General features: G+C 30.1%; 1 protein-coding gene across 1 annotated transcript in view; it reads left to right on the plus strand.

Moving 5' to 3' along the window:
- Positions 1-14,899, plus strand: part of LOC127291172 (uncharacterized) — a 177,041-nt gene that overhangs the window by 113,690 nt on the left and 48,452 nt on the right. The window contains exon 6 of the mRNA XM_051320102.1: positions 13,286-13,366. The gene's annotated coding sequence lies outside the window, so the exon portion shown is untranslated. The remainder of the gene's footprint in view (positions 1-13,285; positions 13,367-14,899) is intronic.

Here is a 14,899-nt window from a genome sequence, read left to right on the forward strand (position 1 = left end):
TTATATTATCAATTAGTTAAGAAGGTTACTAATTCCTAGTAAAAAATGACTAATTGTTAGTAGAAAACTACTAATTTATTTAGTAAGCATACTATTTTAATTAGAAAACTTTAATAAATGAAATATTTATTTTTTTTACTAACATTTAGTAGTTTTATATTATCAATTAGTTAAGAAGGTTACTAATTCCTAGTAAAAAATGACTAATTGTTAGTAGAAAACTACTAATTTATTTAGTAAGCATACTATTTTAATTAGAAAACTTTAATAAATGAAATATTTATTTTTTTTACTATCAATTAGTAGTTTTATATTATCAATTAGTTAAGAAGGTTACTAATTCCTAGTAAAAAATGACTAATTGTTAGTAGAAAACTACTTATTTATTTAGTAAGGCTACTATTTTAGTTAGTAAACTAAAATTAATCGAGATTTCAAAAATATAATTAAGATTATTAATTTAGAATTCAATAAAGTTAATAAAAATTAGTTGACATTGGGAAAAATTTGTTAAAATTAATGAAATTTAATTAAGAATGCAAAGAATTACCTAAGAATAAAAAGATTAGTTAAAAGTACCAAGAATTAGTTATTTATAAGTTCTAATTAATTCGAATTTATATAACTATTTTTTTTTTGTACAAGTAAATTGATATTTTGAACTGGTTATTTGTATTCTTAACTAATTTTCAGTTTATTCTTAGTATTCTCAGCTAATCTTTATTTTTTTAGCTAATTCTTAGTATTTTTAGCTAACTGAGTATTTTTAGCTCATTTTTAGTGTTTTTAGTTAATCCTTAGAATTTTTAGGTAATTCTTAGTATTTTAAACTAATTTTTAGTGTTTTTTGGCAATCCTCAGTATTTTCGGCTAAATCTTAGGATTTGTAGTTAATTTTTAGCGTTTTTAGCTACTTCTCAGTATTTTTAGCTACACAGAAAATTAAAAGGCATTAAAATAAGGTGCAACGCTTATTATTTTAATCAAATTTTGCTTATTTTAATCCATTTTGGTATTAAAATAAGCAAAATTGGATTAAAATAATAAGCGTTGCAGCTTATTTTAATACCTTATAATTTTCTGTGTAATTCTTAGTATTTTAAACTAATTTTTAGTGTTTTTTTGGCAATCCTCAGTATTTTCAGCTAGGTCTTAGGATTTGTAGTTAATTTTTAGCGTTTTTAGCTAATTCTCAGTATTTTTAGCTACTTCTGAATATTTGTAGCTAAGTTTTAGTGTTTTTTAGCTACTCTTAATTATTTTCAGCTAATTCTTAGTATATTTAGCTAATTCCGATTAATTTTAGCTATTCCCTAGTATTTTTAGCTAATTCTGAGTATTTTTAGGTAACTCTGAATACTCTTATAAGAAATGTAAAATATTCTAAACTGCTTCTTAGTAATATGATCTATTGCTTAGTAATCTAATCCTATTCTCACAATATTCAAAACTAGTTCGCAGCTACTCTTTTTTGCTTTTTATTAATGATATTTGTAACTATTTTACAATATATATATATATCTGTAAGAAAAAAAAATGAAGAAAAGTGAAGGTATGGATTTTGAGAGAGGATTTATTGGTCTCTTTTTCTTGAAATCCTTATACTGGGCATATGTCCTAAATCCTTTCTATCCAAAATCCTAAATAGCAGAACAAGAGAACTCCAGCTGTGCCCGAAGGAAGGAAGGGTAAAAAAAAAAAATACATATCCACCGACTTGTGCTCGCGACCATACACGGCAGCGAATTGGATATTATATACCTATTGGCTACCATAGCTCGGCTTTATAATTTGTGAATCTTTTTCTCTCCCTTCCTTCATTCTGCCCTCTTTTTCTTTATCTCTCCTCGAAATCTATCGAATTTGCAAGGATTCTCTCCTGCTTATTTCTCAGGGCCGTTTACTGCTTTTTATTTTCGTTTCTTTTTTTTTTTTTTTGTTCACGATTCTTTATAACCTTTTATTATATCATATATATGCATAATATTTATACTATGTTCTGCAATTATTATGCATCAGCTATTGTGTAACACGTTTCATGCAAATAAACTAATACATTGCAAGAATGTTCATTTAAAGATTGATAACAAATTTTAAAATTAATTTTGTTCTATTCTTTTCGTTCTTATGGACTGTTAATAAATTTCATTGAAGAAAAAACAAAAAGAAAAACAAAAATTTGTATATTTTTCAATTTGTCATCTTTTCAATGAATGATAAAATATTCAGTTAAATTATTATAAATTCAACTTAAATAACAAAAGAAAATGTTAATTCATCTTTTCTAATTTCCATCTTTATGCAAAGTATTTTAATTTCTTTTTTTCTCATTCTCTCTATCTCTCTAGTGGAATTTAAACAGTCCCTTAATTATATAGGTTGCAAAAGATGCAAAAATGAGGCTCTTGTCTTTTCCAGGAAACAACAACAACACTCCGCGGGAGTCTTTGATTCCTTATATTCCTCTATCTTGCGGTATCGACACGGCTCCCGTGTCCCCCGATCTCATCTTCTAATAGACGATTTAAATTTTTGAATATATTTTCGAATAGCAAAAGAACCGCTTTTGTATGTGTGTCCTTTTATTTTTACAAGAGTCTCGCGTTATTATTGGGTCTCTCTCTCTCTCTCTCTCTCTATGTGTTTGTGTGGAATCGAAATAAGCGCGGCAAAAAAAGATCTGCAGAAAAAAAAAAATACGCGAGAGAGAATAGCATTATGGGAGCAAAAAAGGGGGAGAAGGAATGATTTTGAAATATTTGTCGCCACGCATAAATTTGAAGGCGGCGGACTCGCATACTTAAATATGGATCGAAACCTTCTGCTTCACCGCCTGCTCTTACATTTTTGTTTTTTTTTTTTTTGTTTTTTTTTTTTTTTGTTTTATTTTCTTTTCTCCACGCTGCTGTTGCTGCTGCTGATGCTCTTACCTCACCTCGTTGTCCTCTTCCATCCCCTTCCAACAATCTTTTGCTCCTTTACATCCTCATTCTTCTCTTCTTCTTTTCGGGTCTCGACCTCCATTGTCTTCGGAGCGCTAATAAACTATCCCGCGGGCCACCCCGTGTAGATTCCTATTGTTATTATTTCGCTTTCGAATACGAGAAACAAATGCCACACGAAGCAAAACTAAAGGCGAATGTGCCCCATGGCGTGCGTTATGGAATCTTGCTTTCGCATGTCTTTTCTTTCTCTCCCTTTTTTTTTTTTTTTTAATCGCGTCTCAATACCTTTTTTGCGACAATATTTTTTTTTCCCCCTTTCAAGTGTAACTTTCAAGAAACAAGAGTAGAAAAAAAAATTAATTATTTGTTTTTTTAAAATTAAAATTTTTAGTTAAATAATTTCGATTATTATATACCATGATATCAAGCGGGTTGTGTTCTTTTGCCTCTGGGCCGCAAAGTCGAGACATCAACGCCCTCTTGATTTTATAAATATACGTTATAATAAACGTAGGCGTCGACGAGACTCGTGTTATTATTTAAGAGACAAGCATACATAATCTGATCTAATTTTTATCTTTATTACTTCTTTTTTTTTACTTCTCAATCTAAATTAGTCATCTACCAAGTTTTATGAAAATATAATTTGCATTTTTTTAAGTAAATTAAAAAAAAATTATCACCTGGGGGTTTATAACAAAAAAAAAATTAATTTTTTCCCCCCTGTAAGGGAGAAGTAAATTTTCTCACGACAATTGAAGCAAAAATTCTGAACAATTCTGATTCGATTAATGTATACGAGATTGTTCTCATTTTCTATAGTGATTTTTTTTTTTTTTAACTTATTCATCACAAACGAGATGAAAATGTCGATGTTGGAATCAACACGCGGCTTTTATGGTATAAATGAAACGGGGCACGTTCTCTAAACGACTGTAAATATAGAAGAAGAAGCGCTATACGTGTTGGTTTCTTGTAACAAGAAAGGTGCGTAAGTTGAAATCCCTTCAGAAAATGGAATAATTTTGTTCTAGTTCCAAGTACCAAGATTTGCAATCGAGTCACATGCGAGAAAGAGAGAAAAAAGAGAGAAAAAGGAGAGAGAAAGAGAGAGAGAGAGAGAGACTGTAACATTATATCCTGGAGAATCTGGAAAATTAAGATTACCAGATAAGGTTCTTGGACTAGACGCACATGATGAGATCCTATATGCCTTCATTTCGAATACACTTTCGAGCAAAAGCCTACACTGTGCACCACCTAATGATAATCTTGTAATAAATGTAATCTTGATGACTACTGACCCAAGGTTGTTATATTCGCGTATAATAAACTACCTCAATTTTTCTCCACTTTCAAGACTTTCCGAAAAAGATTATTCCTAATTGGAATTCCATGCTAATGCTGCGCGCGTGTATTTCAAATTGGAATAGTGTATTTGCAAACGAGTATTATAATATAATATTGATGGAAAAAAAGAAGAAGATGATTAGTTCTCACTCTTTGAAAATATGAAATTAAATTTTATTTACATTTTATATATCTGTAAATTTAAATCAGTAAAAAATAAGTATTAATAAATGTATATAAAATTTTCATATACTTTCAACCCAGGTAGAAAAATTAACATTACTAACGTTACTAATATTACTAACGTTACTAATGTTACTAACGTTAGTACCTATAAAAAAAAATTAAGAAAATGTTTCTAAATTGTATTTTTGCAGAAACTTGTCGAAAATCGACCACCACAAAGTATTTAATGTTCTTACCCGCACTTTTTAGAATTTTCATTTCTATTATCACTTCTACTTTTTTATTTTCATTAGCGTTTCCACTTTCACTTTTTCTAATTCTCATTCGCACTTCCATTCCCACTTCCACACTTTCTAATTCTCATTTCCACTTTCACTTTTTTTATTTTCATTACCACTTCCACTTTTTCTAATTTTCATTCCCACTTCTACTCCCATTTTTTCCACTTCTAATTTTCATTAGCTGTTGCCATTTCGACTAAAACTCTTTCTAATTTCCATTTACACAACCATTTCCACTTTTTTTCAATTACCATGGATGGAAATTAGAAAAAGTGAAAATGATAATGAAAATTTTAAAAATTAGGAATGGAAGTGGGCGTGAAAATATAAAAAAGTTGTAATGAAAATAAAAAAGTGGAAGATGAAATGGGAATGATAATTGGAACAAGTGGAAGTGAAAGTGTGAATGAGAATTAGAAAAAGTGGTAGTGGCAATGAATATAAAAAACTGGAAGTGGAAATAGGAATGGGAATGAAAATTAGAAAAAGTGGAAGTGGAAATGGGAATGAAAATTAGAAAAAGTGGAAGTGAAGTAGGAATGAGAATTAGAAAGAGTAGAAATGAGAATGGAAGTGCGAATGAGAATTAGAAAAAGTATAAGTGGAAATGGGAATGAAAATAAAAAAGTGGAAGTGATAGTGAAAGTGGTAATGGGAAAGTAGTGGCAAAGTTTCTGTGAAAATATATTTTAGAAACTTTTAATTTTTTTATAGGTACTAACGTTAGTAACATTAGTAATGTTAGTAACATTAGTAACGTTAGTAACGTTAATTTTTTCACCTGGGAAAAAGGTACTACACTGAAAAAAAAAATTTATTTGATTCAAATACCGGTGTATTTAGTTATTATCAAATAAATATTTACTTGAATCAAATATTTCATTATTTGAAGCAAATACCATTTATTTGATTCAAATAAAAAATATTTGATTCAAGTAAATATTTATTTGATAATAACCAATTACACCGGTATTTGAATCAAATAAATTTTTTTTTCAGTGTACTAAATCCTAAACCATTTTGTAAATTATTTAGTAAATCTACTAATTAACAAATTAATTTGTTAAAAAAAGTAAAATTTAACTAAAATCGAGTGTTAAATAAATTAGTTAATATCATATTTAAAAAAAAAAAACCTATAAAGGAGTAGGAAACAAAATGAATTTATTTACAATATTAAAAATTTAATTTCACTAATTTTTAATATTAATAAATTGTTGAGTAAAATTAGTTATTAATTAAAAACAGTTAGGTTGAGTATTTATTTGCCATTTATTATCAATATATAATTAATTTATTAGAAATATTCCATTTATAGAAATGCATAATTCGATATTTATCAAATTATGTATACGCTCGCGAAGAATTTCATTCCAAGAAAGAGAGAGAGAGAGAGACCGTTTCCTTCATCCATAAATATTAATTTCCGTTAACACTCCTGAGGCTAACGAAATAACTTAACACCGATAATCATAGCAGAAAGCAATGAGATTCTTGAATTCCAATATAATTTCCAGCCGGTTGCCTACTGCTGCCTATATATATATATAGGTACTGTACAAACGCTTTTGTCACCAGTTGTTTAATTGCTTTTTCTACCCTTGTGTTTCGAAAAAGAAAAAAATTCCCCCGCGATCTAAATCTATTTCGACCGGAAGAAAAACGACATTTGGAAAGCGTGCGCGCCATTTCTCACTGAATATTTTAAATTTAATTATATTCTATATACATTTATAAATTGTTTTGGAATTTTTGGACAATCAGGTGTTTTTCAATTAGGAATATATTTTATTTCTTGTCAACGAAAGTAACGAACATAAATTCTAACCTGTGATCTGATTATAAATATTTCGAATGTCCCCTATTTGTAGAAAATATTCTTTTTTTTGACAGATTCATTTATCAGTGACTTAAGAGAATCGCTTTTAATTTGACTAAATTATTCAATATTTCTGATTTAAAGTAGATAAAAAAAATCATCTTTTAATTAAAGTATGTAAAACGAAAGGTATTAATTTAATACCAACTTTAGGTACTAAATTGCCTTTTGGTTCTATTTTAATACCTAAAATTGGTACTATTTTAGTACCTTCTTTTTACAGTGTAGATAATATTCTTGATTTTAGGGGATGAATTAAGTTGTTTCAATTGAAGAAATTTTTTTTCACATCTCTTTAAAATAATTTGATTTACTGGAATTTTTTTTAAATTTCTTTAGAAAAAGTTAGATGGAAAAAAAAATGTCTGCAAAAAAAAATCGTTGAGAATATGAGGGGGATAAAAAAAATGTGCAAAAGAAGCGAGTCGCGCGTTGAAAAGGGAGACAAAAGGTCAAGGTTTTAAACATAAAATGCAAGGGCTTTTAGCACCTTTCAGAATTTCTGTGTTTCCTGAAGCAATCTCTTTTCTGGGAAGTCACAGAGAGAAAAAGAGAGGGAGCAAATGTAGGGTCGATCCCGTTGTGGTGTGTAGACCCCCGGCAGGCAAACCCTGCGTGTCTAGTGTTTCTCCCCGCGGACAGACACGGTAGATTAGATCTTAGCCACTACTATATGAGATTCTCATATTACGGTTCTTCTCTTTTTTTCCACTTTTTTTTTTTTTTTATTTGTGGCAAGTTTGCGTACCACGCAGGTCGGCTCCCGTTTTACTCTGACCCAATCGTCTTTTTTTTTTTTTTTGTTTGTTTGTTTTATTATTCCTCTTTTCATCTTCTTCGTTTACATATATCTATTCGCACTCGACGCAATCTTCCAAGCAATGTGCCAATGGAAACTTATTACTTAAAAACCTCAAAAAAATTTACTCCTCTCCTTCTCTAGCTTCTAAAGTTACATTCGAAACGATTAGAATCTTCGCCCCCTTGTCTTTGGAACGAAACCACAAGGGTACATAACAGCTACTACTTTTATAGCTGCTACTTATAGGGCAAATAAATACAATATTTATTATTTTAATAATAATTTTTCGTAAATAGTTTTAAAAAAATCATTGCTAATTAATGGACCAACAGCATCCGAGCTACAATGTACCAAAGAGAACAAAAATTTTTTAGATAAAGTCTCGGGAATAGCAAGAGAATTATCCTCAAATATAAAAATGTATAAAAAATGTATGGGATATTTTGTGAAATGGACCAACAGCATCCGAACTACGATGGACCAAAGTGGGCAAAAATTTTCGAAATTCTACATTTTCAAAATAAAGTCTCAGGAATAGCAAGAGAGTTATCCTCAGATAGTATACTCTACAAAAAATGTAGGGGGGACTTTGTGAAATGGTCCAGCAGCATCCGAGCTGCAATGGACCAAAGTGGGCAAAAATTGTCGAAATTCTACATTTTCCACATAAGATCTCGTTAATAGCAGGAGATTTCTACCCAAATAGTGCTTTACAAAAAATGTATGGGACACTTTGTGAAATGGACCAACAGCATCCGAGTTACAATGGACCAAAGTGGACAAAAAATTTCGAAATTCTATATTTTCGAGATAAAGTCTCAGGAATAGTAAGAGAGTTATCCTCAGATAGTATACTCTACAAAAAATGTAGGGGGGACTTTGTGAAATGGTCCAGCAGCATCCGAGCTGCAATGGACCAAAGTGGGCAAAAATTGTCGAAATTCTACATTTTCGAGATAAAATTTCGTTAATAGCAGGAGACTTTTCCCCAAATAGTGCTTTACAAAAAATGTATGGGACACTTTGTTAAATGGACCAACAGCATCCGAGTTACAATGGACCATAGTAGACAAAAAATTTCGAAATTCTACATTTTCAAAATAAAGTCTCAGGAATAGCAAGAGAGTTATCCTCAGATAGTATACTCTACAAAAAATGTATGGGATATTTTGTGAAATGGACCAACAGCATCCAAACTACGATGGACCAAAAAGGGACAAAATTTTCGAAATTCTACATTTTCCACATAAGATCTCGTTAATAGCAGGAGATTTCTACCCAAATAGTGCTTTACAAAAAATATATGGGACACTTTGTGAAATGGACCAACAGCATCCAAGTTACAATGGACCAAAGTAGACAAAAATTTTCGAAATTCTACATTTTCAAAATAAAGTCTCAGGAATAGCAGGAGACTTTTCCCCAATTAGTATTTTACAAAAAATGTATAGGACACTTTGTTAAATGGACCAACAGCATCCGAGTTACAATGGACCAAAGTGGACAAAAAATTTCGAAATTCTACATTTTCGATATAAAGTCTCGGCAATAGCAAGAGAGTTATTCTCAGATAGTGTACTCTACAAAAAAATGTATGGGGCACTTTGTGTAATGGACCAGCAGCATCCGAACTACAATATAGACCAAAGTGGACAAAAATTTTAAATTTTTGAAATAAATTCTAGGGAATAGCAGGAGAGTTATCCCCAGATAGTGTTCTTCAAAAACTGTATTGAACAATCTTTAAATGGACCAACAGCATCCGATGGACCAAAATGAAAAAAAATGTCGAAATTTAAAATTTTTGATATAAACCACTAGAAATATCTCAGCAAGTATATGTACAAAGAGAGAGAAGAGACTCAATTGTCTACAAAAAATGTGGTGGGCATTAAAAAAAAAATGATAAATATAATTATTAAATTATAAATATATCATTGGAATTAAAATCTTCCAATGCGAAATGGATTGCTGTTTCAAGTTTGCATATACAAAAATTTACACACACACATATGAAATTCATCCAATTCACTTTTCCAGTATAAAATTTGTGTTCCATTTTTAAAAAGTTGCATATCGAAGAGAGTATTAATCATTTTTCCATTAGTAAAATTGAAAGGTTTGATAAATAATCGAGAAATGGCCACCGTTGTTGAAGTTTTGTAAAGTCCATAAGGCATCGAGATGGCGTATGGTTGGAGAAAAAAGGGGTGGACATTACATTCCATCTGCATTCCACTCTACTCCCACATATATATATATATATATAAACATACAGTGTTGCATTGAAACCTGCAATCGACCTGGCGAGAGAGTTTGTCTGCAAAAATATTTATTCACAAAAATATATACGTATACATATATACAAGAAGCGTATTCACCAAATACATATTGCCAGAAAAAATATAATAATAGCGAGTTTCAATTTCATTTGTCTGCATATTTCTAATATTTAGTCGACTTTTCATTAGTCCGAGAAATTTAATTTCTCTACATTTTTATTTAGCCGAACAGTATTTTGTTAGTTTGAAATTTTATTTGGCCGAAATATTATTTATTCGCAATTCTGTTTAGCCTACAGTTATTACCAGTCTGAAATTTCTGTTTGGTCAAATATTATTTATTCGAAATTCTATTTAGCCAAACAATTATCAGTCTGAAATTTTCATTTAGTCGAAATATTATATATTCTCAATTACATCCATTGGAGTTTCGATAAATTTTCAATTGTTTTTGTGTTAAAATTTTTTATCTGTCCATTTCACCTGCCCTATGTTTATATGCATTTTTATTTAGCCAAACTTTTATTAAACCAAAATCTTATTTGTCCACAATTTAATCAATTTAAATTTCTATGTTTAACCAAATTATTTTGCTTTGTGAAATTTTAATTTTTTCTGCATTTCTATTTGGCTGAATTTGTTATTTTTTCGAAATTTCGGATAAAAAGAAGAAACGAAATAATAGAATTTAAAAAAAAAAAGAGAAATCACTGTCGGCATTCCGGAAGCGGCGATTTTGTTAAACGTTTAATGAGTCTCGACGCGCGCTGATAATTGATAACGCTCTTTAAGTTACGAGAGCGGCATTGGTACGTGGCACCCTTTTTCTCTCCAGAAATATCGTTGCGATCCGCGCGAATGATAAGAACGTTTTCAGGCAGGTCCGTGGCAGAAAAGCGACCACGCAGGTTTTCGACGCTCTCTCTCTCTCTCTCTCTCTCTCTCTCTCTCTCTCTCTCTCTCTCTCTCTCTCTCTCTCTCTCTCTCTCTCTCTCTCTCTCTCTCTCTCTCTCTCTCTCTTTTTCTCTTGCTTTGCCAGCTCGCGGTGACTATACGCTTGAGCCCAAAGCGGACAGCGTGACGCTTAACCGGAGATACCAATCGGTCTTTTGTTTCCGTTCATCCCCCATAGCACCTTGCACACATATATATATATATATAAATATATGTATATACACCCCCATGAAACCATTCCCCGGTCGCACGAGAGTCAGTCGTTCCGGATAATGTATGTTGCGGTATGCTAATCGAGAAACGATTCTCATTTGCTTAATCGCTCCCGAATTCCCTCTCACCCCCTCTAACCCCCCCCCCTCCTTCCCTCTCTATTCCCACCTCTTGACTCTGCGTCCATCCTGTCGTTCTTGCTTCTTTGTCCCCTCGATCTGCCCAACTTTTTTTTTTTTTTTTTTTTTTTTTCTATATATATATATTTTTCTTTCTTTTTCTTCTTCTTTAGCTTTTGCACTCTTTTCGCTTTATCTTAGAAGCGCGTCGAAAGCAATTTTCGAGCCAGCGCTTTTATCCCCAGATGCCGAAAGATTTTTACAATGTCGCGATTCGACAGGGAAGTTAACCTTATGGCAATCTCAGCAAATTTAAAGAACAATCTCTTTGGTATTTCAGTCTAATTAAATTTTTGCGCCCGATAAAATAAAAAGAAAATGAATTCAACATTTGAATAAGATTTTTATTTTATTTCTTATTATTATTATTATTATTATTTTTGGAAATGTCACTTGGGAAAAGTTTTTGTTGGTACAAGTATAATTATTAGGAAAAAAAAAATCCTTGGGAAAGTCATTTTGGAAAATGTGTGTCCTGCAATGAAAAATTTTTATTTGTCAAATATCTTGAATGGAATAAAAATTAATTTTTTTTTTTTTTTTTAACAGCTTTGGGATTATTATCATGACAATTTTATAGTATATGTATATATATACATCATTGCACCATTTTCGACTCACCGTTTTTAAAAGTTTTTTTGAGATTTATTAAAATTTATTCATAAGTGAGGCAGAAACTACGTCTGACTTTCATTATACAAGATCCGATAATCCCGTCTTTTCTCATTTTTTAACTTTTCTTAGAACTTCAATAGCTATGGTAATAGAGTATAGACCTTGACATTCGATCGATCGTTGACAATATTATAATTTGTAGCGGTAGACTTGCAAATAATCTTCGGACAGTTTCGAAAGATAATTTGTTTATTTATTTATTTATTTTTTTTTTTTTTGGGATTCTGAAATCAATATTACAATAAATTACAATTGTTTGTCTATTACCATATTTCACTTTAATTTACTTATCGTTAATCTTGTGATGAAAAAATATATATTTTTCACTAAAGAAAAAAAAATAAATGTTTTATTCAATTATTAATTTTTTCTTTCTTTTGTGGTATTAAAATATAGAATTAGTTATGATTTCTATAATAAGAAAATATTTTATTTACATCAAATAATAAATGAATCAATTTAGCTTATTGACAAAATTTTTTTTTTCAATTTGAATTTTCAAATAAATATCACTGTTTTATTTAAAAATTGTGAAAATTCGTTGTTGTATTTATAATAAAATTCTTTGTGTGTATATATACATTTGACACAATGTGGCAAAGCATCAACTTTACAAGGCTCGTTTACGCTTGTTTCTGCACTTTTATCGAAGTTGTTCCAAGAAAAGATTCTCGTCGCGAAAAAGGCGGCATAGTTTCGGTTTTTAAAAAAGAAAGCGATCTTTTAAAGACAAGAAAAAGGTTACAAGATGGTTAATCAAAATGAGGACCTTCATGGAAATTGAGCTTCTCAACATCCATTATTATTCGTGCTAATTCGCGTTTCTTGTTTCCGAAAATAAAAATTCATTTTATTATAACTGTCATAAACGTCATCTCATAAAGATCTCGTAGTAAAAAAAAAAAAAAATTCATCCCCTATTACTTCTCTAAATGAAAGTTTTAAAACCTTGCAAAAAAATTAAATTTTCCCTAAAAAATTGTATTAGTACTACTTTTTAATTTTGTATTAAATATTAATTTTATATTACATTTTTATTAAATTTTCATATATAAAAATTTGCAATTTTGAAATATTGCTTCAAAATTTAATCATCTGGAGTGTTTTTTATTCAGTAACATAAATACCTTATATATTCACCATATAGTAAAGTTTCAAAGTTTTTATATCATCGAAAATTATTAGACTTTTTTGTTAATTTAATATTTTTACAAAAGACATAATTTTATTGAAAAATGTTGCATTATTTTTTCTTACAAAGTTTTTGTTTTCCTGAAAAAAAATTGAAGGTAAAGAAAATTTATTTATAAAAGTTTTATCCATTTTTTTTTTTAATTTTTCAAAAATTGATATTGCCAAAAATACAGAAATTGGAAAATTATTATTTTATTCGATAATACTGTTTATTTGAATGAAATAAAGAAATTCTTTTATAAAAAGAAAAATATCATTTTTAAGAAGAAAATGTAAATTAAGAACCGAATTATTTTTCTTTTGGATGTAATTTTTTTTTTAATCATTGAAAAATTTTGTTTACAGAGTGAATTTGGAGCTTTCGAAACACGATGGTCTGGAATATATTTTTGTTGGCGACTTTTCGTACGCGGGGGAAAAAAAAGGGTAAGTGAAAAGAGTATTGTATTCCCTATTATTATTCAATATATCATCGGCGACGAAAGCAATGAATATAAAATAAGCGATCGTCAAAAGTTGAAAAGTATTGGCAAAAAAAGAAGAGAGAAAAAAAAAAACCTCCGACAATGGAGTTCTCGATATATAGTTGATTTTAATGGGCTTCTCCACTTGCGGCTCAGTGTATATATGTTAGAGCAGTTAGTATTGTTTTCGGTGTCTCAGCAGGCACCTCTTGATACCCTTACGCGCCTTTTATATATGCTTTAAGAAAAAAAAAAAAAAAAAAAAAAAACCCCAAAAAAAAACCCTCGGCAAAATGTAACCACATACACGCAATCCGCAGAAGCCGCGCGTTTTAATTCAGAGGACGTTTGAATGGAACCGCCATGCCGCCTCCCCCAGTTTACTACCAATGCGCGTGTAAACCAGCGTAAGCACCAATCTTAACAGGCTCTCTCTCTCTCTCTTTCCGCACGCTCAAAATCCTCCCACTTTTTTTTCCCCCTCTCATCATTCTTCTTATATCACTCGTTTTTTTTTTTCTTTTTTTTTTTATTACAAGGATGCTCGCGTTTATCCATAATTTTATCTTAATTTCGTTGGGCCGCCCGGGCCAGTTTCACATTCAGGTTTTATGAAATTCACGTGATGAAGAATTGTTCTGCTGTGCTGTACGTGATCCTTTCCTTTATATTCTCTCGTTTTATTCTTCTTTTGGTCCTCTCTGTCTCTTTTCTTCTAAACCATTCCTTTCTTTATTTGCTACCGCTTATATTTTTTTTTTTCGTGAGATCTCAAGATCCGATTAAAAACCATATAGTTTTAGGTTTCTTTTGCTAAATGAAAGCTAAAAGTTATAATTCTAGTAAAGAGTCTGAATTACAATTGTCATTTGTCCTTTTTTAATATAAATTTTTTTTTCTCCATTTTTATGATTCATCTGTGGCGAGCAATAATAAGATCTTGTTTCTATTAATGACTTTGTAGACTCTCATAACAGTGGTCATTATACCGATGTATACTCGATTTCTCCGTCTTGACTTGGAATAGTAAGTACTCTATTGAGACTTTTTTTTTTTTGAGATTTTGAACGAAGCATTTCGAATTAAAATCTTTGTTTATTTTTTATTGCTCTGAAAATATAACTGCTTTGTTTTAGCGAAATTTTTAAATATTTAGTGAGTTATCAGTTAGTAGAGTTTATCAACTAGTAGAGAATAATAACGCAAATTTCTCACAGCTAATTAAAATTAAAAATTAATTAGATTTTTTTTTAATTACGTGAATTATCGAAGTTGTTTTATTGCGTAGAATTAATGAAAGGTTAAAGGAGGTTTAATACAGAGTCAATGAAGGGGCAAAGAAGGTTTAATGTAGAATTTAATTAGGTTCAATGCATAGTTGAAGTATGTTGAGTGTAAGGTTTAATTAGTTGCAAAGCAGAGTTTCAGTATGTTTAACTTGTGGTTAAATTAGACGCAATGTAGGATTAGATTAGGCTTAATGAAGAATTAAATT

Source organism: Leptopilina boulardi, unplaced genomic scaffold, assembly GCF_019393585.1.
Source record: "Leptopilina boulardi isolate dan_hultmark-lab unplaced genomic scaffold, ZJU_Lbou_2.1 LbouV2_126, whole genome shotgun sequence".
Classification (NCBI taxonomy): domain Eukaryota; kingdom Metazoa; phylum Arthropoda; class Insecta; order Hymenoptera; family Figitidae; genus Leptopilina; species Leptopilina boulardi.